The sequence below is a fragment of the Phocoena sinus genome, chromosome 21, assembly GCF_008692025.1.
Source record: "Phocoena sinus isolate mPhoSin1 chromosome 21, mPhoSin1.pri, whole genome shotgun sequence".
Lineage (NCBI taxonomy): Eukaryota > Metazoa > Chordata > Mammalia > Artiodactyla > Phocoenidae > Phocoena > Phocoena sinus.
Genome location: NC_045783.1, coordinates 6,609,344 through 6,635,583, shown reverse-complemented (window position 1 = coordinate 6,635,583; position 26,240 = coordinate 6,609,344). Strand labels below are relative to the sequence as shown.

The 26,240-nt window shown below is 46.5% G+C and overlaps 1 protein-coding gene across 2 annotated transcripts in view; it reads left to right on the top strand.

Moving 5' to 3' along the window:
• Positions 1–26,240, top strand: part of MCPH1 (microcephalin 1) — a 238,240-nt gene that overhangs the window by 210,881 nt on the left and 1,119 nt on the right. The window contains exons 15-16 of one of the 2 annotated variants that reach the window (XM_032618442.1): positions 6,151–6,388; positions 19,355–19,580. The exons of the other annotated variant lie outside the window; for it this stretch is intronic. The gene's annotated coding sequence lies outside the window, so the exon portion shown is untranslated. The remainder of the gene's footprint in view (positions 1–6,150; positions 6,389–19,354; positions 19,581–26,240) is intronic. 2 annotated transcript variants of the gene reach the window in all.

The window sequence follows — 26,240 nt, the reverse complement described above, 5'->3', positions numbered from 1 at the left end:
ATTTTGTACCTTAGGCAGTGCAGGCAAGCTCTGCTGTGACGTCAGATAAGGAACTTCGTCTCCCGGGCCTCGGGTTCCTCGTCTGTGAAGGCGAGCTGAGCCGTGGCTGAGGCCATCTCCAGGATCCTTCCCGGTACTCGCGGTCCCTGCTGTCTTCTGTGACAGCCCCCCAGCCAGAAGGTACCCAGTTGAGCTAAAGCGTCCACTGTGGCTCGTGGTCTGGCTCTGCCCCCTCTCTCCTCCCAGGCCCTCTCATGTGCATCTCTGGGCTCAGCAATGAAGTGCAAGGCCACGTGGGACACGGGTGCAGCTGTCCTCACACCGAGGGGACACTTCACCGGCTCAGCCTCCTACCTGGACCCTGCGACAGGGCCAGGCACTGCGTGTGTGCCGTGGGAGCGGGTGAGCCACGTCTTCTGGGGTGGGCATCTTCAGCTCTCTTTTTATTATTGAAAAGTATGAAGGAAAAGACCCCAGAATCACCCTCCCATGTGACGCGTCTCCTCCGGCAGGCAACCTTCTGCCTGGCCCGCCCCACTCTTCCTCGACTCAGCTGTGTTCACAGGGGTTCTCGAGAGACAGATACACACACGGAGACATGCAGGAGGAGACGGATTATAGGAGTGGGCTCGCATGATTCCGGGGGCTGAGAACTCGCAGGACCTGCTGTCTGCAGCCCGGAGAACCAGGAAGGTTCAGCCCAGGTCCAAAGGCCCAATGCCAGGAGCTCCGATGGCCCAGCTCAAGCAGAGAAAACAAATTCGCCCTTCCCTTGCCTTTTTGTTCTATTTAGACCCTTAAAGGCTTGGAAGTTTCAGAGACATCCTCACATATACACCCAGAAATCATGTTTCACCAGCCCTCTGGGCATCCCTGAGCCCCCGCCCCCAACCTGACACATTAACCATCACATCAGTCACGCAGTTTCTCTCCCTCGACACCTCCGCAGCCACAGCAGCTACAAATGCCCTATCGACTGTCGTCACTGCGAGCCTGGCCTCTCTGCACCACTGGATTATGGCCACTGGGACATGCTGAGTTCCAGTTCAGTGGACCAGTCTGCGCTGGATAGGATTTTAGAGCAGTGCCCTTCAGAAAAGGCTCCACAGACGAAGCACTTAAATTGTCCTTGAAAGAAAAATGGGATGTAGACAAACATAATGCTAAAAAAATATACTTTTTAACTGTTACTCTGTCTTTTAAGTTAACCGTAGAAATTGAGGCTTTTTGGTATACAGATAAGTTTTAACATACATAGATTTGTATAACCACCCTAACTAAGCACAGGGAATTGAAAAACACCAAGGCACAAATTAGAGAGTTCTGTGGTATATTTGGCCAATCGGAACCACACCCCATGGTGCGGTGTCAGCCCCGTCTTTAAGGTTATGGTTGCTAAAATGTGGGAGAGTGCGTCTTAGCTCTGAAGAGGTGTGGCATCGTTTCACAGATGGGTATTCCTGTCCCTCTGCTGCCACAAGGAGCAGAGATCATGTGAAGTTCTGGGAAGGGCCAGGGCTTTGGGGCCTGACCCCTCAATTCTGTGGTGTGTGATCTCAGGCAAAACAGAAGCAGCCAACCTCCCTGAGCTGCGGGTCCCAAACACAGGAAATAGTTTGCCATGAGAATTCCACGTGAAGGATGTGTACCTCCTTTTCCCCATATGGCTCAAAACTACCTGCGGAAACTAACACTCAAGGTGCACTCTACCCACAGGGAAAAGCAGAATCGCTAGTGAACTCTAACACCCACGTCCGGAGTAAATGAACCGTCAACACCCTCCCCTGTCTGGGGTTCAGGGTGGGGATACGTCTGGGTCGGGGATGAATACCCGGGGGTCACTGAAGCTAGAAGCACAGGGTTGGCGGGGGGCGGTTCCCCTCAGCTTTGCTCTGTAAACAGTGTGGTCCCCCTTGACTGACTTCTACGTGAAGAGGCTGGAAGGTTCTGAGCTAACCTATTAAGTCAGTATAGCTTTTTTAATGAAGGCACAAATGCAAAGGCCACATTTTATAAAGCAGAGCCAGTGGCTCTTTGGCCTTAACTGAGACCCTTCAGTAGTACTGATCCGCTACAACCAAGGGTTCAAACGAAGATCTCATGACAGAGAGAGATTTCTGCCTCCTTGTCATGTATGTACACATGCATCCACACACACATCTGCGTACTGATCATCTTATGCCACCATTCACAGAGAAAAGGGGGGGGTCCACCCAGATTCGCCCAGACTACTGGCCTGGCCTGTTATTTTGGAGGCTCCTTTAGTCCAGAGCTGTCAGTAAATGCCACTTAATCCTCTTTCCTTCCATGATCTCCTTTGGTAAACAAGCATCCTGGCCTCTGTGGGGAAAAAGTTGCGCTTCACTGGAAAACTCTACGTCTCAGCCCGTGCACCCCACCCCATCCCCAGGTTATCTGATTCCAGCTTTCATTGCCTTTGAGCTGTTTCACAAGCCTAGGCCGTAAAGACCTACTGTCAGTGCTCACGCTTCTTGTCTGTGGGCTAGAAGTGATATGTCTGGCGAAGGGACTATCCCCTTACCCCAAGGAAAAGCCAATATCTTGGTCCATTTGTAACTTCATTTCAGTATTCCTAATCTATAAATGTGTTACCTGTTTCTCCTTTGAACCAGTATAGCGTCTGTCAGAGTTAAATAAAATGAACACATCTTAAATGTTCATTTTACAGTGATATGAGTTATGATTTTTTTAACTTGTCTTTTAATCATTTTTAGCCAGAACCTTCTAAGTCCACATGGATAAACCTGGTTATCTCTGAGGTCACCTTAGAGGGAAACAATAACACACCACCCTCCACCACCCTGTAATAATGCCCACATGCCCCGCCCAGACTCCTTTTCCTGGCCGTTGGTGGCAGGTGTATGTGTGTTGAAAAGTTTGAAATGAAATTAGGATTTAGAGCAAATGGCCATGAATTGTTGTACCAAAAGGCTTGCAGTGAAAGCAGGCCTGTCGGGGGAAACTGGATGGAGGCACGTGTCAGAGGGCATGTAGAGCTCTCTCGGCCACTCTGTTAACCTGGGCTGCTTGCAGCCTCTCAATTCTCATTGTTTACAACGTACCCGTGGGGACAGAATGATGCTTTGCTAGACAGGAAAGTTGACTGCCGCAGTCAGAACCCTTAAGGCAATGTCAAGGGCAGTAGCAAAGCAATTTTATGATCTGTGCCTTCAGAGCAGAGCCTGGGCTCCAGGGTAAGGCTGCACTGGTACATCTGAGGCCCACCAATCACGAGGACCCAGGAAGCAAAAGCACGGGGACTGAGGCTAGTAAAGGAAGTATTGGGGGAGTATCGCATACTTAAACTCATTTCAGTAAGCGGAAGGTTTTAACTAAAACTCAGCAGTAAGAAGAATCAGGTGTCCTATTATATTTATAAAAAACCTGCCAATCATCGCTGTTTCTATGGCAATGAACTCCTCTACACACATGTCCTTATATACATCGGGGAGTGTATTTGGAGGATAAATTCCTAAATTTAATTTTAAGTAAACTAAATCTTGGTTAAACTTCCCCAGAAATTATTTTACTTAGGATCGGAAAGTCAGCATGCACCGAGTCTCAATTATTTTGAGTGAAGAATCAGATCCTTGTAATTCTTTACTTCCCCTGATTGCAAGCTGAATAAATAAATAAAGGGAAGCATTTTCATTTATTGACTTTTGCAGTACGTGCTTTAAACTGAGGTCAGGAACTGCATCTCAATCAGCTTTGCTTCCTGGCACTTTGCACGTGCCTGGTAGAGAGTAAGTGTTCAATAAATGTGGGCGGGAGAAGAAGGAAGCATCAAATTAGCTTCTGAAGTCTCATTCTAAACATGAGAAAGGCTCACTTACGTCCTTTCTGCTGGATTCAAAACAGGTTTGAGTTACTGCTCCTCTGTGTACCAAGATACATCCTTGATCAAGAAAAACTGTATCCCAAGTATATGTGTGTTGTACAGAATTTAGAAGAATATACAGCAAACTCTCACCTCTGGTAAGGGGCAGGGTCATGAGAACTGCGGCATTCGGTTGCTTGGGCTTCTGCAAACAAAAACCTCGACAAAGAGTAGCTTAAAAATGAAGTTTTTTTTTTTTTTCCTGACATTAAAAGGACAAGAGGAGGACAATTCCCAGTTTGGTCAGGCCAGTGGCTTAGAAGCATTTGTTACCTAGGATCCAGGCCTATCCCCTCTTCCCACTTGGTTGTTCTCAGGGTGTCCGGGGTCCTCAGGTGGCTTCAGGAATTCTGGGTGTCCTTTGTCAACAGGACAAAGTTGCTTATGTTAGTAGGTGAGGAAAAACTGCCCCCAGCAGGCTCTCTCTCAGGTCCCACTGGCCGGGATCGGGTCCAGCCCATGCTTGACCCTGTCCTTCGAAAGGGAAAGGGGATCCCTGTGGTTGGTCTGGACCCAGCCTGAGTCTTCCCCTCGGGCTGGGAAGGGACCCCTGTCTTGAACACATGGCCCTGCAGAGGTCAGCACCCAAAAAACCACCATGCCTTGCCGTTAAGGAGGAAAAGACAGGAGTGGATTTGAGTAACAGAAAGCCCAGGGACACTCAGCTTACTGTATTCCTTTCGGTATTGTTTCAGTCATCAACCTCTGCAACTACTTTTTAGGACGTGTGACTACATCCAACTTTAGTAAGATTCTTGATCCCCAGCTTCAGGGCAGGGTTGGCCCAGTGATTCACTGTGTTTATGGATGGTGGGGTTTTCCTTGCAGCTCGAGTCACGTTGAACCAAAGCAAATCTCTTCTGCCTCAGTGTCTTCATCTGCAAAAGTGAAAGGAATGACCCTTTCCACTCCCTGCATCTCAGGGATGTTGGGAGTAGCTGACAGCGTGAACGAAGGCACCCCACGGGGAGAATGGTCATTTGTCCTGTTAGGTACCCAAGTCGAAGGGAAGCTGTGAAATGCATCAAAGCTTATGGCAAAATTCAAGGCTGGGGTGAGAAAAGAGAATGAATCCACGCCTTGTTTATCACATTAGTTCCACTGATGTTGCCGTGGGGTCTTGGGGGGTTTTTTGTTGTTGCTGATGTCGCTGTTACAGTAGGATCGTCTTCTTCAAAAGGAAAGGAGCATGAAAACCTAGTAGGGGGACAACTACTTCTTTCTCAGACTTTGTCGGAGTGGAGGACTGAGGAACACCTTCTTCGCTGCCTGCTCACCCCGGGGTCAGCCCCTCTCCCGTACTAGCCACCCACTGTCCTCTCGGTAATGGGCGCTCCCTCACCCGCCCACCCGGGCCCCTCCTCTGAGAGGCACCCCTTCATCTCTTTTCCCACAGACCTCCTGTCAAAGTCCTTAATTTCTCTGAGCTGCTGATCTCAGATGTTCAGTTCTGTCCTCAGGGAAACATGCGGGTTAAAGCACTCAGATGTGGATGGCAGATAACCGTCAACATGTCCCAGAGGGCATTTGCACATAGAGAAGTCTTTATGAGCGTGTAGCACAGCGGGGCCTCCCCACTGTGCCTCTGGCCAGCCGGCCGATGTGACTTTATCAGCACAGAAGGGCGGGCAGTTCAAGGCCCCCGTCTCGGAACCCCGTCCATCATCTCCCCCCTCTATCAGGACGCACCCCTCCCCGACCTGGCCTAGCAGGGCACAGCTAGGACTTCTGCTCTGTGCTTTGCCATTTACACCCTTGACCCCGTGAGGCTGGATTTACAGCCATTCGGGGCTGTGGTGTCACTTGCTCCGGGAACCCTGAGCCCGGGACGAAGGATGCTGTCCCGGTGCCGAGGGCACTTGTGTCCCACAAGGCTCCTGCCTCCACCTTCCTCTGGGTTACTCAGAATGCAGGGGCCGTTCTCCTCCCTCAGTTGAACAGTTGATTACTTTTCAATAATTTGGTTTAGAATTTTTAGTAATTCAAAGGCCTAAACATTTTTTTCTTTTTTGCCTATAAATTTGTTTGCTTGGAGTTTTGACCGTAGGCTGCTCCAGGAAACGTCACTGCTTGTTATCCGTCGTTATCATTAAATGGCATCATCTCCCCTGGATCCTCAGAATTCACTGAGTGTGTGCGACCTCACCTTCAGTTTGTTCTTTTTCTGAAAAAGGACGTGAGCCTTGCAGTCGGCCTGTTGTGAACAATGAATTGGTTTGGAGTAACCCTCCCCCCGCCTTTGCCCACAGTTCTGCTGCCAGGAGCGCCTCTCGTCTGCCGGGCGGTACCGGGGAGCCCTGTTTGCCGACCAGCCGACCATGTTCATTACCCCGGCCAGCGGCCCGCTCAGAGCCAAGCTGGGGGAGCTGGTCGTGCTGTGTGGGGTCTGGGTCACGCACATCCCTCGCCAGGCCAGCATCTTCATCGGCCCCGTCCCAAGAAAGAAGGCGGCGACAGTCACGTACCTGTCGGAAAGGTGGACCTTAGGTAGGAACCCATGCACAAGACGACGCTGTGTCCTGGGGGGCTCGGGGGTGACAGGGAGGTGCCTTGTGATTGCAGTAGCCATTGCGGGTCCCCTTCAGAGCCTCTGTTGTGTGTTCCTGGCCACTGGACCAGGTTTCAGAGGGGAGCCTCAGGCCCGTGCCCCCTTACACGCAGCCTGGGGGCCTCTGCCGGATATCTCAGTGTCCACGTTTCTGCCTTAACAGAGTCCTGTAAAAAGAGAAAAGCACTCCTATGACTTTCATCTGTTACAAGCCCACCTAGGCGTTCCTGCTTTCTACGGCCAACCCGGGTGCAGTTCGCGGGGACAGAGGAAATCCTATTAGAATTGTGCCACTTGATCTCCCGGCTCGTGTGAAAGACCCAGTAGACCCCGAGCTGCCCCAGCCGCGAGGCCACGGCACCGGCCTGGCCGCCCCCAGCTCCTGGGCCCTCCCACTGCGTGGCTGCCTCGCTCTGCGTCTGGGGTCTCGGCCAGCGCCGGCTGCCAGGACCCGCCACTGTCCCTCCCTTTCAGGCACTTGTCCTGATACTCGTTTGTCCGTATGCTCCAAGTGGTACATTTTAGCACAAAAGGACTGGGGCTCTTATTTCTAAAAGCAAGTGTCGTGTGAATGTGATGTATGTGTCTGGCGTCGATTCTGCTACGTTGGGCAAAACACCCCCCTCGAGCCTGCAGGGGAGGCGGTAGTGCCAGACGAGCCCCGATTCCTGGGAGGCTGGAGGCTGACACCAGCAACAAGGGGCTTCGTCTGTTACCCCAGCTCTAGGGGCTGCAGGGGCACAGGGGAGGCGGACTCGGGCAGTGTATGTGATGTAGTCGAGCATGGTGGGGTGAACTTGGGGCTCCACTGGGTTTGGATGAATGTACTAGTCGGCCTGGCTGCGGTACGGTACCACAGACCACGGGGCTGAGACAGCAGGGAGGTATTCTCAGCCCCGGGGACAAGACGTCTGAGATCAAAGTGTCCTCGGGGCTGCTTTCTCCGAGGCGTCGCTCCTGCTTGCAGGGGGCCATCTCTCCCTGTGTCTTCACGTGGCCTTCCCTGCGCGTCCCCATCTCCTCTTATAAGGACACCAGTCACTGGATTAGGGCCCACCCTCATGACCTCAATTTAAGTAGCTCTTTAAAGGCCCTTTTCCCAAACATAGTCCCATTCTGAGGTCCTGGGGGTTCGGGCTTCAACCTGTGGGCTTCGGGGGACACAGTTCAAGCCATGACATTGAATGAGCTCTGTTTCAGCACTTTTGGCCAAGATCCTTACGTCTTAAGTGTGCTCACTCTCCCTCTCTGCCTAGGTTTCTTTTTCAATCTTCCTATTTGCTTTCCTTGTCTCTAAATCCCAAACTTCTGGCTTTTCTCACCCCTTCCTAGACATTATCCTTTGACACATTAGCAGAGACCATGTTTGTCCAGGTTGCATTCGTTTATAATAACCACATTTTATGAATATCTTTTAAGTGACTGTTGGTCAGCCTTTGATATATTTTTAAAGTATGACAATCAAAAGTCATTTTTTACTTTCTGGTGCAGAGTAATTTATTCTTTGCCTGGAAACTAATTTCAAAATACCTATGGTTTTAGCTACAGTCCAGAAGCCAAGAGAGGCTGTTTACTCTTTTCTAAATGCCAAGAATATAGCCCTCAAAACATCCAACGTTCTGAAACAGAAGTTCTGGTTTTGGTTTTTAGAAAAGTGCATGTATCAAAATGACACCGACTAGAGACCAGAATTGTGCTTTAAAAAAGGAGCCTCGGCTTCCCTGGTGGCGCAGTGGTTGAGAGTCCGCCTGCCGATGCAGGGGACACGGGTTTGTGCCCCGGTCCGGGAAGATCCCACATGCCGCGGAGCGGCTGGGCCCGTGAGCCATGGCCGCTGAGCCTGCGTGTCCGGAGCCTGTGCTCCGCAACGGGAGAGGCCGCAGCAGTGAGAGGCCCGCGTACCGGAAAAAAAAAGAAAAAGGAGCCTCATTCAGCTAACAGAAATGTGCACAGGATTGGTATCAACAGCCCACATCAACAACTAGTCTTTCCAAAATCTGCAATCGCGCGCCGTGCAGAGGGCCGCAGCCTAGCTCTGCACTCTTCTTATTTCCAGGTTGGGGACCTCAGCCGGCCCCTTCCTGGCCCTGGAGCACTTCTGTGCATGGATTGTGCACAAGGCAGCTGTCTGCCTGGTTCCTCCTGGGGTTTGGCCACTTGATCCCCCTGATGGTGGGTTTTCAGGAGGCAAATGCTACCTGCTTGAAGCCCAGGGTGTAATTTCCACAGGGCCCTTTGGAGTTCTTTGAGTCTCAGAGCTGGAACTGCAGACCTAGGTTTTTGTTTCTTTCCCCTCCCATAATTCATGTCCTGTTTCTGATTTCTCATTGATCGCACCATCTACGTGTGCCCTTGGCAACTCCCAGGTACCGTGTGTCCTGGAATCCTCGGCTCTCGGCATGATGAAGTCCTCACCTGTAACATCAGTCCCGAGGCCCCATCTGCACTGGGTCCTCCCCAGCCATGTCGCATGAGTGTTAAATACTTGAAAAATACATGTTCTGTTAGTTTATATGCATCTCTTTCTGAACGGAGGTACGATACAATAGCTCCAGCTCTGTGCAGATGAAGGAGATTTCATTTTTCTGTCTCTACACATATGCACAGACCTACAAAACACACAATCTAGGGCATCACCTTTTCTGCCACTAGCTTATTCTCTGACCAGACGCAAGTCACCTGGGTCTCTCTGGACCTAATTTTACTTACCTCGTGTACGAGACAGAGTAGTAAACACGATGATCGGAGGAGACAACACAGGGGTGCAAAATCTCTCCCATCTGCAGGGGGCAGTGTCCAGGACCGCCGGGCAACGGGACCCACTGACACGTAAAAACTCGTTCCTGACCTTTTGCCAAAGCAGCATTGTCTCTCTTGGAGACTTTTATCCTTCCCATTAGCTTTCAGTACAGACACTTCCAGAGAATATTTTATTGTCAAAATGTGAAATTAAAATTAGCAATAAAACCACTTTTAAATTAAAATTAAAACCATGTTAAAGCACCAGTTTAAAAGTCATTTTGTGATAACTTATGAAAAGCAGTACTCAGAATTTATCAACTAGAGTTGTTCCAACTAGAATATCAGGTGCTGTGAGGTCGAATCCCTGAGAGCTCATTATTTTATTCAAACTGTTTTTAAAATCTTGAACGTAGCTTGGTGTGCCCACTTTCAGATTTGTAATTTACCTTCCAAAATAAAGGTTCTAGGATTTTTTTTTTTTTTTTTTTTTTTTTTGCGGTACGCGGGCCTCTCACTGTTGTGGCCTCTCCCGTTGCGGAGAACAGGCCCTGGATGCCAGGCTCAGCGGCCATGGCTCACGGGCCCAGCTGCTCCGCAGCATGTGGGATCTTCCCGGACCGGGGCACGAACCTGTGTCCCCTGCATCGGCAGGCGGACTTTCAACCACTGCGCCACCAGGGAAGCCCAGGTTCTAGGATTTTTTAGTACCTTTACACTTACTCCTACATTTTATGGGGTCTTTGTTTTTGCAGACCTAATAGAGTCACAGGGGATAGACAAGGAGGAGACTTTTTTGGCCATTAGAAACTCCCCCTTGGCGGGGGGCAGATGTGGACACTTTCCCCAGGACCTTTGACGTCCTAGCCCTGTAATCTGTCCGATAAAACTTTTACCCCTTCACTGTATCTTAAAAACAATGACCCAATGTTTTTGAATATTTTTTTGAAAACTGTTAAATGATCATCCTACCGCCTGGTGTTGCTGGCCTAGAACGGTGTGAACTTAAGAAGTCTCCCACTAGGGCTCCACACGTGAAACTTAAGCCACGTCTTACTCACTGGCTCCGAGCAGAAGCTCACACACACCGAGCTGCCTTCTAACGAAGCCACTGGACCAGTCCCGATTGTGTTCCCAAGTCATTCCCCAGAGTCTGTTTTCCCTGAAACAGCAGCATACTTAGGCCAAGATTCTTGATGAATCATTCACCCAGGAGGAGGAATGGGGATTTTTAAGAAGACCACACTTGCGGCACTTGAATATGTATGAAAATACACGGGAAAACAAAAGTCAGATTTCCGGCAGCAGGAAGAAAAATGTCACCGTTACCTGATGTTGGTAAAGACGTATTATGTTTTGAAGCACTTTCCAGCACTCTGGTTTCTCCCGCACGCACACAGAGTATAGTTCCCATCTTACACATTAAGAGACGAAGACCCTGGGGTCTGAGGTACCCGCTGGCGTGGCGGGGCCCATGGGCATCCATCGCAGGTCAGTGGCCTGAGCTGTAACCATTTTTCACTCTTTTTATCCCCACTGGTCTTATCACTGCAGGTTGGTTTGGCCTTTCTCATAGGCACGTTTCCAGTCTCGGGCGCCCTTTTATTGTCTGGGCTACATTCAAGTGATAAAACATACATTTTATACTATTGTGGGAACATAATGTAATAGTCTCAACAGCCTTGCCAAAAAAAAAAAAAAGAAGTCTTGCCTCGGCATGACTTTCTTATAACTTATAAAAAAGCATTTGATTTGAATGTCTCCCCACGTCAGTGTTCTCAGGGAAAAACCGCTGATAGCACGTGGGCCTCGTGCACACTGGCAGGATGGCCGTCTCCACTGAGGGCTGACACGAGACTGGCTCAAACCCACACGCTCTGAACAGGGCGTTTGTTACAGCCCCAGGCCCTAGGGTTTCCTGATCACGGAGACACCGTCAGGGATCCTAGGAGCATCTCGTCTGCGTTCCAGGTTTGCGCTGTTGTTGCATGTTAGGTTTACGGTGTTCATCACTAACTGCCTAAGTGATGGAGCTCGTGCTGTGGACTGAGCTGGTCCCCACAGAGTCCTGTGCTGAAGTCCTAAGTCCCACACCTTAGGCTGCGGCTGTGTGTGGAGACAAGGCCCCTAAAGAGGTGACTGAAGTGGAATGAGGTCATAAGTGTGGCCCTGATCTATGTGGACCGATGACCTTATAAGGGGAAGAGACACTAGGGATGTGCGCACAGAGGAAAGACCTGGTGAGGACAGAGAAGGAGCGAGGCCTCGGGAGAAACCCACCCGGCTGACGACCGTGAGAAAATAATGTCTGTTGTTCAAGCCACACGATGGGCAGTGTTTGGTGATGGCAGCCCTATCAGAGTGAAGCTGCTCGAAATGAATTCTGAGATGGTCGACAGGAAACGACTCCTTTTGGAGATGAGGAAAGTGAGGAATCTGAATTCCTGGGCCAGAGCCACGTGGTGAATTGCAGACCCAGAGTTCCTGGTTGCCCACCTCCCAGCCGAGAGTCTGCGTCCGTAAAGAGTCAGATCTCGTGCAGCTCGGTCACCGCACCTTCTCCTCACTCGTGCACCCACCACTGCGGTGGTTCTCAAACTGCGCGGGACGGACCCCGACACCCCACAAGCTGGGCTGAGCTCAGCGTGTCCACGTCAAAGCACAGGCACAAGAAGCTTTCCCCGATTTGCAGGAAGAGGGGAAGTCATCGGATTAAATTATCTCATTTTACTTTTTGACTCAATTTTTCTTAAACTGTGGCGCTTGAAGATGAATATGTAGCAAGAAGTTAATATAGAGGGATGTAGGAGAAAGAAAGAATAAAGAGAACATCAAACATTAACAAAATTGAAGCAAAGAGAAAAATTTGAGAGAAAAAGTTATTTGGGTGGGGGGGAGAGGAAAACAAATCAAAATTCTAGAAACAGTGAAAAAGAAGAGAGTCCAATGAACAAAACTAAGAATGAAATTGGGGCTACAACCACAGATACAGTGAGGGTAGCTAAAAATCGTGAGCTCGTTGATGGATAACTTTATGCCAGTAAATTTAAAAATAGGCAAGATGGATAATTTCTAGAAAATGTTACCAAAATCGATTCAAGAAATAGAAAATCTAAACAGTTTCAACCATTAAAAAAAAAAAAGAATTGTAATCTGAAGGATGCCTCTCACCACCCGACGTGAAAGTCGCCTGCAGAGTGATGTCAGCAAGATGGCACACTGGGAAGCTCCAAGCCCTTGTCTCCCCACAGAAACGTGGAAAAAACAAGCAGAAGCCGTCAGAACCAACTTTTCAGGAGCTCTGGGAAAAAAATCAAAGCTTTACGGCCACCAGGCAAACGCCCAACCAAGCAAAGCCATGTTTACAGCAGTAGGAAAGTCCTGTGCCATTTACTCACCCCGACAGTCTTGGTTTCCCAGTTCCCCTCCCTGAACAGAGACCTTATTTGCTCTCATCTGCCTGGGAGACCTGAAGGACTGACTCGCCCGTCTCTGTCTCAAGTGATTTGGACACATGCAAGAAAAAAGGTGACCACCGCTCTTAAAAGCTACTTGGAAATAATAGTGGTTAATATCCGAAAGCTATAAAGAACTCTTACAACTCAACAACAAAAAACCTGAGTAAAAAAACGGGCAAAGGAGTTGATTAGACCTTTCTCCAGTGACGACATTAGCACATGAAAAGATGTTCGGCATCACTAATCATTAGAGAAATGCATCTCAAAACCACAGCTATTATCAAAACAAACTGTGGAGAGAGTGGGATCTCGTGTACTGTTGGCAGGAATGTAAAACGGCAGTTCCTCAAAAAATTTAAAAAAAAACAAACTACCCTATGACCTAGTAATTCCAAATTCTAGATACATATCCAAAAGATTTGAAAGCAGGGACTCAAATATTTACACGCCCGTGTTTACAGCAGTATCGTTCACAACAGCTAAGAATCAGAAGCAACCAAGTGTCCATTAACAGATGAATGGATAACAAAACGTGATACATACATACAGTAGAATACTATCCAGCCCTACAAAGGAAAGCTGTTCTTAAACCTGCAACATTAACGAACCTTGAAAACATTATGTTAAAGTGAAGCCAGTCACAAAAGGACAGGTACTGTAGGATTCCACTTCTATGAGTTACCTAGAACAGGCAGATTCATCGAGAAATTATAACACAGGGTAATCGCGTCTAAGGTGGGGGGAGGGGAATGGGGAGTTATTGCTTAATGGGCACAGAGATCGTGTTTGGGATTATGAGAAAGTTCTGGAAATGAGGAGCGGTCATGTTTGCACAGCACTGTGAATGTACTTAATGCCACTGAATTGTACACTTAAAATGGCTTAAATGGTAAATTTTAGGTTATGACCGTTTTACCACAAGAAAATCGTGTTTAAGACATCTCCCCCTAGATAGTTTTAACAGTAAATTTTACCAAACATTACACATTACTGCACAGAAAAGCTATTCACCTCATTTTACGAGGCTAGCCCAAACTCGTTTGTGAATATGGATATAAAAATCCCAAATAGGGCTTCCCTGGTGGCGCAGTGGTTGAGAGTCCGCCTGCCGATGCAGGGGACGCGGGTTCGTGCCCCGGTCCGGGAGGATCCCACATGCCGCGGAGCGGCTGGGCCCGTGAGCCACGGCCACTAGGCCTGCGCGTCTGGAGCCTGTGCTCCGTGACGGGAGGGGCCACAACGTTGAGAGAACCGCGTACCGCAGGGGGGAAAAAAAACATCCCAAATAAAATATTTACAGATTAAATTTAGCAGTGTGTTAAGAAACATATAGTCAGGTAGGGTTTAACCAAAGAATGTAGAAATAAATATCATTCAATCTTTTTTCCTAATCCATTGATTTTTCTCAGTAGATGTTAAAAAGCATTAGAGAAAATGCAGTACCCACTCATGATAAAAACAAAAAACACTTCATCAGCTAGGAATAAGAGCACTTTCTTCACACAGTGAAGGGTATCTATAAAAAACCCTACAACATATATTTAACAGTGAAAATCTTAGTTTAAGGTTTAAGTCAGGTACAAAATACATATGGCTATTAACCCTTGTGTCTCAGCAGCGTTCTAGAGTTCCTAGTCAAGGGGATAAAATAAGAAGCACAAACGAAGGATCAGAATTAGAAAGGAAGGGAAAAATCATTTTATTTGCCTACGATATAGTTGTGTATCTAGAAAAATCTAAGAGAATCGTTGTAACCAATTCAGCAAGATTGGTCTTTATTTATGATCCACTTACTAAAATCATTAGTATTCCGATGCCCAGTAGTAAATGTAAAATGTAACAGAAATACAGTGAACTCAAAGCTAGCCCTGTCATATCATTTCACTCGTGTTTCTTGGGTGGAAAGGAAAAGTTGGCATGCTAGGAATAAACTGGACTGTCTTGTCTAAGACACAGTGCAAATTCGCGCTATACCCTTGGAAAAGTATCAGATATGTGAAAGTTTCCAGCCCAATATCAGAGCAGAAAAAAAATGCTGAGAACTGCTATTTCCTTCAGATATTCCACATGGCATCAGGTCATTCATTTACGCAGTATTTCTTGAGCATCTCTCAAAAGGGTACAGCCCTTTTTCCCGTGGGACTTACATTCTAAAGATGGGCATTTCTTTTTAATCCCGACGGTGATAAATGCTATGAAGAAAACAGGGTATGAGTATGGAGAGAGACACTGAGGTGGGCTCCTTACCAAGGAGCTGTGTTTGACCTGAGCTCTGAATGTGGTCCAGAGGGATGAGCTCATGTGGAGCTAAGGGAACAGTTAGGGTCAAGGATGAGAGGTGGGCAGAGGCAGTGGGTCTAGAGCACAGAGCTCGGGGGGGGGGGGGGGGGGGCGGAAGCAGCAGAGCCTGGACCACACAAGGCCCGGCGGACAGTAGTTAGAGGTGTGGTTTTTGTTCTGAGAATAAATAGAAGTCAAAGGATTTTAAGAAGGGGAAATGGGCTCTAAGACATATTTTTAAATAGAAGCAGAGAGAGTGATCTTAGGCTCTTGCAGTGACTCAGGTGATAAACGATGGTGGTTAGGACCAGGGTACTATCGATGGAGGTGGTGTGAAGCTGTTTAATATGTTAAATAAAAACTCTGGAGCCAATTGCACTTGCTGGCAGATTGGACACTGTGCTGTGTTAGGAAAGAGAATAGAAGAGGAGTCCTAGACTTGGGTTCTGAGCCCCCGGGAGAACGGTAAGGATCCGTGAAGAAGCAGAGAAGGGACTGGTTTATTCAGAAGAGGAATCAACGCGCAGAGGGAGACAGACTTGCTCGGTGTGGGTCCAGAGAGAAGTACGGGCCGGGCTCGGCATCAGAAAGGACTTCAGGAATATTTGGCGTCTGCTGGGGGACCCTCGCTCTGCAGAGTAGTAGAGGTGACTACTATGCGTGGATATCTGGCTACACAGATACTGAGGTTTCCCAGCCCTAAAATTCATAGCTCATTTTGGTAAGTCAAGATAAAGCTCCCAGCAGCGCCCTGAGGGTCCCCAAACTCTGCACAGGGACCGTTAGCCACATCTGGCTGTTGGCAATTGGAGTCTTAGTTCAATAAAGTGACTTGCCTGTCCCACTATTAAAAAAAAGAAAAAAAAAGCATCGGTGGCATGTTGATTCCACATCCCAAGCACACAGAATCATAGCCAGTGAACTTTAACGTGTGCAGATACGTGTGCCAAGACCCGCTGAGTAACTCTGTTCAAACAACAAACAAACAAAACCTGGGTTTTTTTCTTTCCAATTTAAATTTCATGGGAGCTGCTGGTGTACTATTTGTCTCCCTTTCCGCTGGCTGGGACGGCCATTGCTCTAACACCTGTCTTGTGGTCATGCTTTATGGGGTGTTCGAGGATCGTGCACCTGACGTGACACTGGAATCTGGGGACTTGGCTGTCTTCAGATGCCGAATGAACTTGGATAGAAACCACTCTCCGTGCGTGTGTTTACAGCGGGGAACTTGGAGCCGAGAGGGGCTCCCTGGACACAGCTGTCCTGGCTCTCAGCTATTACTCAGTCCTCAAGTGTTCTCCTGGTCCCACTCTGCACAGCACCATGCGCAGGGGTTAATTCCTCAGGCAGCACCTTCGAAGAGGTGGGAGGGGCCAGCCACAGGCTTTGTTGTAGCTTCTGTTTTATCTGAATTTAAAACTGGACCCTTCTCCAGCCAGTCTTTTTTCCCCACCACGATGGATGGATGGATGGATGGATGGATGGATGGATGGATGGTGTACAGTGACGCTTGATTTCATGGTCAAAGAATTCAAACAATAGAGAAATACATAAAGACCCAAAATCTCACTACCCTTCCCTAAAGTAACGACACCAAAGATTGAACTGTGTGTTTCAGATTTAACACGTATTTACACAGAAATAAATGTACATAAACATATGCATTGAGGATTTGTTTTCTATAAAAGGAGGATCACATATCGTTCATGAGTTTTTATCCCAACTGTGTGTCTAGAAGATCCTTCCATTTTAACACAAACAGTAACCTCATTCTTTTTAACCATTGGAGGTGCTGTGATTAATTTACACACTCCTTACAGTTAGACATTTGGGGTTATTTCCACTGCTTCTGCTCCTGTAAGTTGTGTGTGTGTGTGTGTGTGTGTGTGTGTGTGTGTGTGTGTGTTCTAATTGGAATGATTTGAATTCAATTTTAAGAGACTGTCTTGAGCTATAATTAGTGTGGCCCAGTCCCAGGCGGGAATATTTCTGTAAAAGGGATTCGTAGAAGAGGAATTACTGAGCCCTAGGGTGTGTGTACCTTAAACCTTGATCCACACAGCTATACCAGCTTACAGTCTTACTAACAGTACCTGGATATTCCCGTTCCCCAGACGCTCACCAGTACCATATTTTTTACCCATATTTTCAATATTTGGTGATCTCATTACTTAACGTATATGCCGTAATTACTCAGTTACTCATGAGCATGAGTACCTAGAAGAGGGATTCATAGGTCATGAACGGCCAATTCTTATCTCTTGCCTGTTTTTACATTGGGCTGTTTCTCTTTTCCACATTGTTTTGCAGCATATTTGTATAGTATGGACTATAACCTTTTGTGATAAATGTAAGATCCTCTCTGTCTCTTATGTTTGTTTATGGTGTTTTCTATGGGTTTTAATTTTTTTTTTTTTTTTTTTTTTTTTTTTGCGGTACGCGGGCCTCTCACTGCTGTGGCCTCTCCCATTGCGGAGCACAGGCTCCGGACGCACAGGCTCAGCGGCCATGGCTCACGGGCCCAGCCGCTCCGCAGCACATGGGATCTTCCCGGACCGTGGCATGAACCCGTGTCCCCTGCATCGGCAGGCGGACTCTCAACCACTGCACCACCAGAGAAGCCCTAATTTTTAATTATTATTCTGGATGGAATCAAATACCTCCATTTCTCCACAGCACCTACACTGAGGTTTCACTTAGGAAGGTTTCCCTACCCTGAACTTTAAACTCATCTCCTGTCTCTATTAATACTTTCACAGTTTTTTAATGTTTAGAGCATTAATCCACCTGTAATGCAGTCATTGTGGGATATAAGGGATCATCCCATCTCTTTAATAATTTAGCTATTCTCCACTGATTTTTAATGCCGCCTTGAATCAGCTCTTAAACTCCCACATATGCACGGGTGGGTTCCTGGAGTTTGTTCTCTTCCACTGATCTATTTACCTATTCTGTGTTAATTACCTGTTTTACTGCCATAATTTTATAGTATGTTTCACTATCTAGTACGTCAAATTCTCTCTCATTCTTCTTTTTCAAAGTTGTCTTCCCGTGCATTTTCCCCCCATATAAACTTCAGAAGAAGCATGTCAAGTTTTTTTTTAAACAAACATTTGGAATTTGGGGATTATATTGGATTTTTAGATTAAGAAAAAGCATCATCCTTTTGGCATTCTCCGGCTTTCGAAAATGACGTGTCAGAAATCTAAATGTAAAAATTGAATCAACAGGTTTTTTAAAACCTGGAAGAAAATATGGCTGAATTATTTTATAACCAGGTATAGGGAAGGCTTTCTACCTGTGATTCAAAATCCAAATGCAATAAAAGATTGATGTAATTTGAATATATAAATAAACGTTTGCATAAGAAAGGTCGAAAGGCAAGCAACAAACAGAAAATATGTACAACACAAATCGTGAATAAAGGACTAACATTAAAATGTAAATCATAATACTTCAGTGTTGTAGAGAGAGTTAAGTGGTATGCTGGGTATCAATAATAACTGTTAAGGTTCTACTGTATGTATTACTAATTATAATTATATAATGTATATAATATATATAACAAACATTAATGATCCTCTGAGATTCAGCTACCAGGTCAGACCACCTGTGTGGAAGTGCATTTGTAGTGGGAGGGCTGTGATTAAATTCTGGCGCACTGGCTTGAGCTATAACTAAGATAAGCTGTTTTTTTTATTTTATTCATAAAAGAAACCCATTTTTTCTGCTTTGTATCTCACAACCACCGCAGCTTTCCATGGCCTATTGCTCATCACGCTGGCTTCTTAAGGTCCTTCAGATATACAGTCGTTGCTCACGACAGTCTGGATAATAATAGTAATCAACGAGTTCACTTTGTCGGTCAGTCAGCACTGACAGTCCATTGCACATCTCATTCTAACAGCAGCAGAAGGGTCGGAAGCAGTCAGCCGTCCAGCATTAAGGGTAAAGGGCCTGCTTGGAGGCGGCTGCAGGCACAGCTGTGTTGGCCTCTTCCCCTGCACCTGTGGCTCATCCTGGGCCAGGGCCCTTCATGGTATTTTCATTATTTATACTCTGCCTTGTACCAAAGAGTACTTGCTGTAGCTGAGATTAGAATTTGGATCTCCCACATCGTGGACTGGGCAGACACTCCTGTCTACTAGAACGTTCTGCCATGAAGGGCATGCCCTGTGTGTGCTACATCTAATAGGATACGTGACGACGGAGCGTTTGAGATGTGGCTGGTGTGACTGAGGAGCTAAATCATTTATGTGATTTTACTTCATTTTAAAGAGCCACATGTGCCATATGGACCTGTGGACATATGGACCGTGCTGCCCAGGACCACTGACGACTTTATATATGATTTGTGTATCTGTGATGAGTTTGTCGTCTTACCACATGCTGGCCATTGTCAGTGCTAACCTGCTTCTCTTCCTCTAGACTCAGTCACTCAGCACAAGGTCTTTGCCTCAGAGAACCGCCCGGTGCTGCCGTGAAGGAGACACCGCTCAACCCGTGGCTGCTGCTAACAGCCCGTCCCGGCGTCCTCGGACGCTCAAGTGAGGGGAGGGGTGGACGCAGGAAGGATGCCTTTCTCCACCGTCACGTCTGCCGCCTGTGTGTTTCATGTGAAGAAAGCTCCTTTGTGTGGCTTTCTGATGCCTGAGTGAGTGTCTCAGAGGAGCACTGACCTGCCCTGTTGGGCCTTTCCTATTAAAGCCAGTCTGTGTGTCCTAGTTACGATCATAATTGAGAGGTCCCAGAACCTCTATCACTGAAGAGCCATACTGTTAAACAAAGGATGGAAATTACATTGTTCTATTACCGAGAACAAAGAGCCCCTGAGTTTTCTACGTTTCTTTATTAACGTATCATCTACCAGGTATGAAGGATGTTGGTCCGTTATCACCTTATGTATCTGAGATTCTTCTCAAAATAATAATGAGGACAGGTGTGAAGAGCCACAATTAATGATAATTAGCTCCATCAAAGTAGCCCCGCTTCTGCAAGCTTGGTTTCTGGTGAGGAGAGCCTCACCCACAGGAGACCAGGGCCTCTGCAGGCCACCAGGATGCTCACCATCCCCTGCAGGAAACGGGCATTCAGGCCAAATCGTACACACGCTGGCCAGTCACCTTGTGTAGGAGAGAGATGCTAAATCCCAGCAAGGCCGAAGGTGCCAGTTAGACTCCCTCGTGATACTGTTCCCTCCATGTTGTTTATCTGTCACTCGTCTCAGCTGCTATTTCTACCTCAAATAAATGTCAAGTCCCTCAGCAAATACGAGGGATCAACTTCTAGAATAACCCTCCTAGAAGGGCAGTAACGATGCACATGGAAATAATGAAGGGTTTTCTCTTGGTGTTAATATAACGTATACCCCAAGTCCCCTCATAATACTCCTGCCTCAACAACGTTGAGCCTCAGTGCAGCTCGGCAGGCCGAAGGCCTTCCTCCCACCTTGTAAAATCCCGTGTCACTACACCCACTGCCTCCTGGGCTTGGCGACTTTGAGGCTCAGGTATCAATACTACGGCAGAGCTCCCATCGCACCGAAAGTTCCCGAGGCAGCTGACAAAACTGTGCTGACTCCTGGTGGAGACAAGCCACAAAGAACTCCACCCCACGGCCACATCAGCCACAGAGTGCCACCCAGGTCACGTGCCCACCCAGGCCTGCATCCTCACAGCTAAGATTCCTGATGCCAGCCTGCCAGGAGCCACTGAAGATTCTCTCTCTAAAAGCTAATCTCTTGTGAGCACACTGATTTGTGCCTGGCTTTAAGCATTTTCTGTGTGGTACCTCATTTAATCCTGCCAACAAGCCTAAAAGTTAGTTACTAGAGGTTTGCAACCCCTTACCCAAAACACACACGGCTAAAAGTGTCTCAGAATTCTGAACTTTTTGAATTTTGAAAGGCATGTGCCTCTCACCACTTCTGTTCAACATTATGTCAGAGATTCTACTGAGGGAAGAAGGCCAGGAAAGGAATTAAGGGCATACAGACTGGAAGTGAAGAAGTAAAGCTGTTCTCAGATCACATGATACTATATGTAGAAAATTATAAGGAATTAAAGAAAAAACTAGAGTAAGCATGTTTCGCAAAATTACAGAATACAAAATCTATATACAAAGCTAACTGAACTGTGTTCCTATATACTATCAACAAACAATTCAAAGATAGAATTAAGAATACAATTCCAGTTACAATATCATGTAAAAATAAACTAAACAGGAACAAATTTAACAAAAGAAGTAGAAGATCGGTATACTTAACAAAACACTTCTGAGAGAAATTAAAGTTCTAAATAAATGGAGAAATATACCAAGTTTATGGATTAGAAGACTCAATATGGATAAGATGGCTATTTTCCTCAAATTGATCTACAAATTCAATGTAATCATCAAAATACCAGGTAGATGTTTTTATAGACCTTGAAAAGCTGATGCTAAAATGTATATGAAAATGCAAAGAACCCCTAGTAGAAAAAAGTAATTTCTTTAGAAAAAGAAAGTTGGGGGATTTATACTACCTGATTTCAAAACTTATTGGCATAGAGGGAGACTACAGATCAAGGGAAGAGAATAGAGACTCTAGGTATAAATCCTGATATTTATGGTCAAGTTGATTTCAACAAAGGCGCCAAGTCAATTCAATGCAGTAGGATAAAACAAAACAAAAAAAACAGAAAGAAGCACACTTACATCCTTATCACACCTACGTCCTTACCTCACACACAAAAAGAAAATGCACATGGATCCCTACCTCACACCATACACGAAAGTTAACTCAAATGGACCAGAAACCTAACTTAGGGTTTCTCAACCTCATCACTACCAGCATTTTGGGACCAGATAATTCTGTGCTGCAGGGGCTGTCCTGGGCATCATACTATGCTTGGCACCACCGCTGGCCTCTGTCTATTAGATGCCATTAGCACACCTCACCCAGTGGCGACAGTCCAGACTGTCTTCAGATATCCCCAGATTTCCCCTGGAGAGCAGAACTGTTCCCAGCTGAGAACCACTGACCTAAAATTATAAAACGTCTAGAAGAAAACATAGCAAGAAATCTTTCTGAAAGGTCAGGCAAAGATTTTTTTAGGTAGGGTACTAAAGGCACAATTCCTAAAAACATAAATTGGACCTCAAAGTTTTAAAAAGTTTTGCTGTTCAAAAGAAACCATTAAGAAACTTAAAAGACAAGTCAGAGACTAGGAAAAATATTTGTGAAGCATACAGCTGATGAGCTGTATCCAGACTATGTAAAGAACTTTTTATTCATTAACAAGAAGATAAAGAATGGGCAGAAGACATTTCACACAAAAACATACAGAAATGATTAATAAGCACATGAAAAGATGCTCAACGTTATTAGTCATTAGAGAAACGCAAAGTAAAAGCACAAGGAGGTGCTACTACACACCCTCGGGAATGGCTGCGGCCGACAGTTCTGACAACACAAGAGTTGACCAGCGTGTGGAGAATCTAGGACTCCCGTGCACCGCTGGTGTGGCTGCATCATTTTGCAGTTTGGTTTAAAAACTAAGCAGACACTTGCCATGTGACGCAGCAACTTTACTCCTAGGTATGTACCCAAGAGCAGTGAAAATGTGCCTGCACAAGGACTTGTACGCAAATGTTCACAGCAGCGTTATTCACACCAGCCCAAAGCTAGAAGCAATCCATCAACTGATAAATGGATACACAAAATGTGCTATATCCATACCATGGATTGCTCCTCAGCCATAAAAAGGAGCAAACAAGTGATACAGGCAAAAACCTGGACCAACCCCAAGAACACGGTAGTTGAAAGAAGCCAGACACAAAAGACTACATATCGTATGATTCCATTTAGACAAAATTTCTAGAGGAGATAAAATTATAGAGACAAACAGATCACTGGTTTCCTGCTGCTGGGGGTAGAAGTGGGAATAGACAGCAGACGTTTTGGAGTGTTGGAGATAGTCTAAAACTCGATTGTGATTTTAGTTGTAAAACTGTATACATTTACTAAAATCGTTGAACAGTATACTTGCCATGGGTAAATTTTTATGGTGCATGCATTATATACCAATAAATTTAAAAAAAAATGTGGCAACCTTGGAGCTGTGCCTCTCGGATCCCACTTGAAGAAAGAATCTTCTAGGACTTCCCTGGTGGCACAGTGGTTAAGAATCCGCCTGCCAATGCAGGGGACACGGGTTCGAGCCCTGGTCCGGGAGGATCCCACATGCCGCGGAGTGGCTGGGCCCGTGAGCCATGGCCGCTGAGCCTGCGCGTCCGGAACCTGTGCTTCCGCAACGGGAGACGCCACAACAGTGAGAGGCCCGTGTACCGCAAAAAAAAAAAAAAAAGATCCGCCTCAGTTTTCAAGGCGAGGCCACTCTCTTCCTGGGCGGTCATACCCGGGCAAGGATCGGGCCCAGCGGGCATCAGGGGCCTGGCCAATTCTGCTAATATAAGACCCCTGACAGGCACCCGGGCTCCAGAACCTCCGTCCCCACCTGCAGTGTCTGAGGCCTCTCCTCCACCCTCTCTTCCTTCCTCCTGTCCTGTCACAGCTGCGTCCACAAGCGCTCCTTACGAATCCTGCTTCCTCCCATTTTTATTTTTCTTGGGAGTTACCCCCAACAAACCTCTTAACTCCCATCAGTGTCAGCTACCCGAGGGCCCCCCACCCCTGCCAGCAAGGACTGTGATGCATGTGACCCCCCCCACCAGGCACTCAGGGGCAGCAACCTGCAACCTCACGTTTCTTCCATGACACATACCACATTGAGTGGAACACAGAAAACTATTGATCATCTCGTGTGTTCAGGTCAGATTTTGCCTCTAATTCAAAAAAACCTATATTTTAGTGCATTTGGATTTGGGAATTGTGGATTAGGGACTGTGGGACTTGTATTCTTATCTGTGGATACTCTGCTTTTTGGCGATATTACACCAGTGGATGGAAGGACTGGGGTTTGAACACGGAATCCCTACATGGCACTGCAAGCTCGTCAGGCTTAACTGCAGCTCTGAGAATGTCCAATGGACTAGTAATGATGGATTTTTAAAACGTTTACTAATGCCTACCACGTGCAGGTAACTACCCTTATGAAACACATGTCCTTAAACTCAATCAACGTGTTTCCAAGAAGCTGTAACTAGCGGTTGTTTTCAGCCTTTGTTAAATGGCAAAACCCTTTAAGTGAGGTTGCATGAAAGTTGCAATAGATGCATCAAGTGGCAACAGAACTGCTCCAGTTAAGGAATGGGGAGGGAAGAGAGGGTTCCAGATCCTTGCCCAAAGGATCCTTCGTCCCCATGGAATCACCTCCGCAGTGCCTCTGGTTACTTATGGGATCATCTCAAAACCACTACATCTGGTCCAGTCCTCCCCTTCACTTGCAGAGAAGCTGACACCTTCAACATCATTCAGCTAATGAGCAGTAATCCTACAAAAACCATCTAAAATCAGAACTCCCCACTCACAACGGCACAAACTGAAATTGTCTATGAATAAGGGAGAGCCTTGATCAAACTCAGAAAACTGCTTTGAAAGGCAAACAACACTGAAAAGTAGAGTCACAAATGAGACTTCATTTGATGTCAGTTAAAGCTGCTTTGTGTCATGCCGGCCACTCCCATTATCTTGTACACCCAGTGCCACATTTTTTAATAAAACATTTTTCACCATGCGTTACATTAAATACTACTATCCTCTCATGTGTTTAGAAGTGCCGTTTAGGGCATTAAAAGATTTAATTTCTAGAGAGTTACATACAATCATGCCGCCTTGTAATTGTGTTTGAAAAGCCTATGAGAAAATTCTGAGCTGGCTTCTTGAACTTTAATGTGAATTCGAATCATCTGGGGATATTGTTAAAGGTAGATTCTGATTCAGTAGATCTGGGTGGGGCCCGAAACGCTGCATTTGTGAAAAACTGCCAGATGACGTCATGGAAGCTGCTTGAATTGCAAGGATTTGGAATACTCAGAGGGATAACTTTACATACCATTTAGTTCTGTACAGGAATTAATGATTTGGAGATTTTAATGTCTTTTTTAAACCAAATTGCTGCTTCTAGCCGTGTGTTGCAAATACGTTGTAAAATTCGACCAAGGTATTTCTTTGAAAATGCTTAGGGCAGTGACTCTCAACCCTGACAGAACACCAGAATCACCTGAGGGGGTTTAAAAATACACAAACACCTAGGATTCTGATTTAACTTGTCTGGGTATCCATATATTTGGGTTGCGGGGGGGCGGTATTTGTCTGTTTAGTTCTGTGCAGTTTTTTGTTTTATTTTTGAATTTTATTTTTTTTATATACAGCAGGTTCTTATTAGTCATCAGTTTTATACACATCAGTGTATACATGTCAATCCCAATCGCCCAATTCATCACACCACCATCCCCACCGCCACCCCCCACCCCCGCGGTTTTCCCCCCTTGGTGTCCATACGTTTGTTCTCTACATCTGTGTCTCAACTTCTGCTCTGCACACCGGTTTTATCACGTGTGAGGTTCATGTATCAACCACCACAGTGAAGATAGAGACCACCTCCATCACAATGATCCCTCGTGACCACATCCCCTTTGTAACCACACCTACTTACCCCGCTTCCTTAACTCCTGGCAACCAGTAATCTGTTTTCCATTTCTATAACTTTGTCCTTTCAAGAATGTTATGTAAATGGAATGGAATGTTATGTAAATGGAATCATACAATATGTATCCTTTGGCATTGGCTTTTATCCCTCAGCATAATTCTCTGATAACTCATCTACGCTGTGTGTATCAATAGTTGGTAACTTTTTATTGTTGAGGAGTACCCCATGGCATGTTTACTTAACTATTAAACTATCCCAAGTTTACTTAACTATTCACCCCTTGAAGAGGGTGAAGACATTCCCCAGGCCAGTGTGATGTTCATTTATCAACTTGATTGGATCATGTGATGCCCAGATATTTGGTCAAACATCATTCTGGGTGTGTCCATGAGGATGTACCTGGGTGAAATTCACATTTGCATGGGCAGACTGAGTAAAGCAGGTTGCCCTCCCCACTGTGGGTGGGCCTCATCCAATCAGTTGAAGGCCTGGCTAGAACAGAAAGACTGAACCTCCTTAATAAGACGGATCTCCTCCTGCCTGACTGCCTTGAACTGAGACATCCATCTCTTCCTGCCTTTGGACTCAAACTGAAACATCGTCTCTGCTTGGGTCTCGAGCCTGCAGGCGTTCTGACTGGAGCTCACACCACCAGCTCCCCTGGGTCTGCAGCCTGCCAAATGTGGATCTTGAGACTCTCCAGCCTCCATCAGCACACAAGCCAA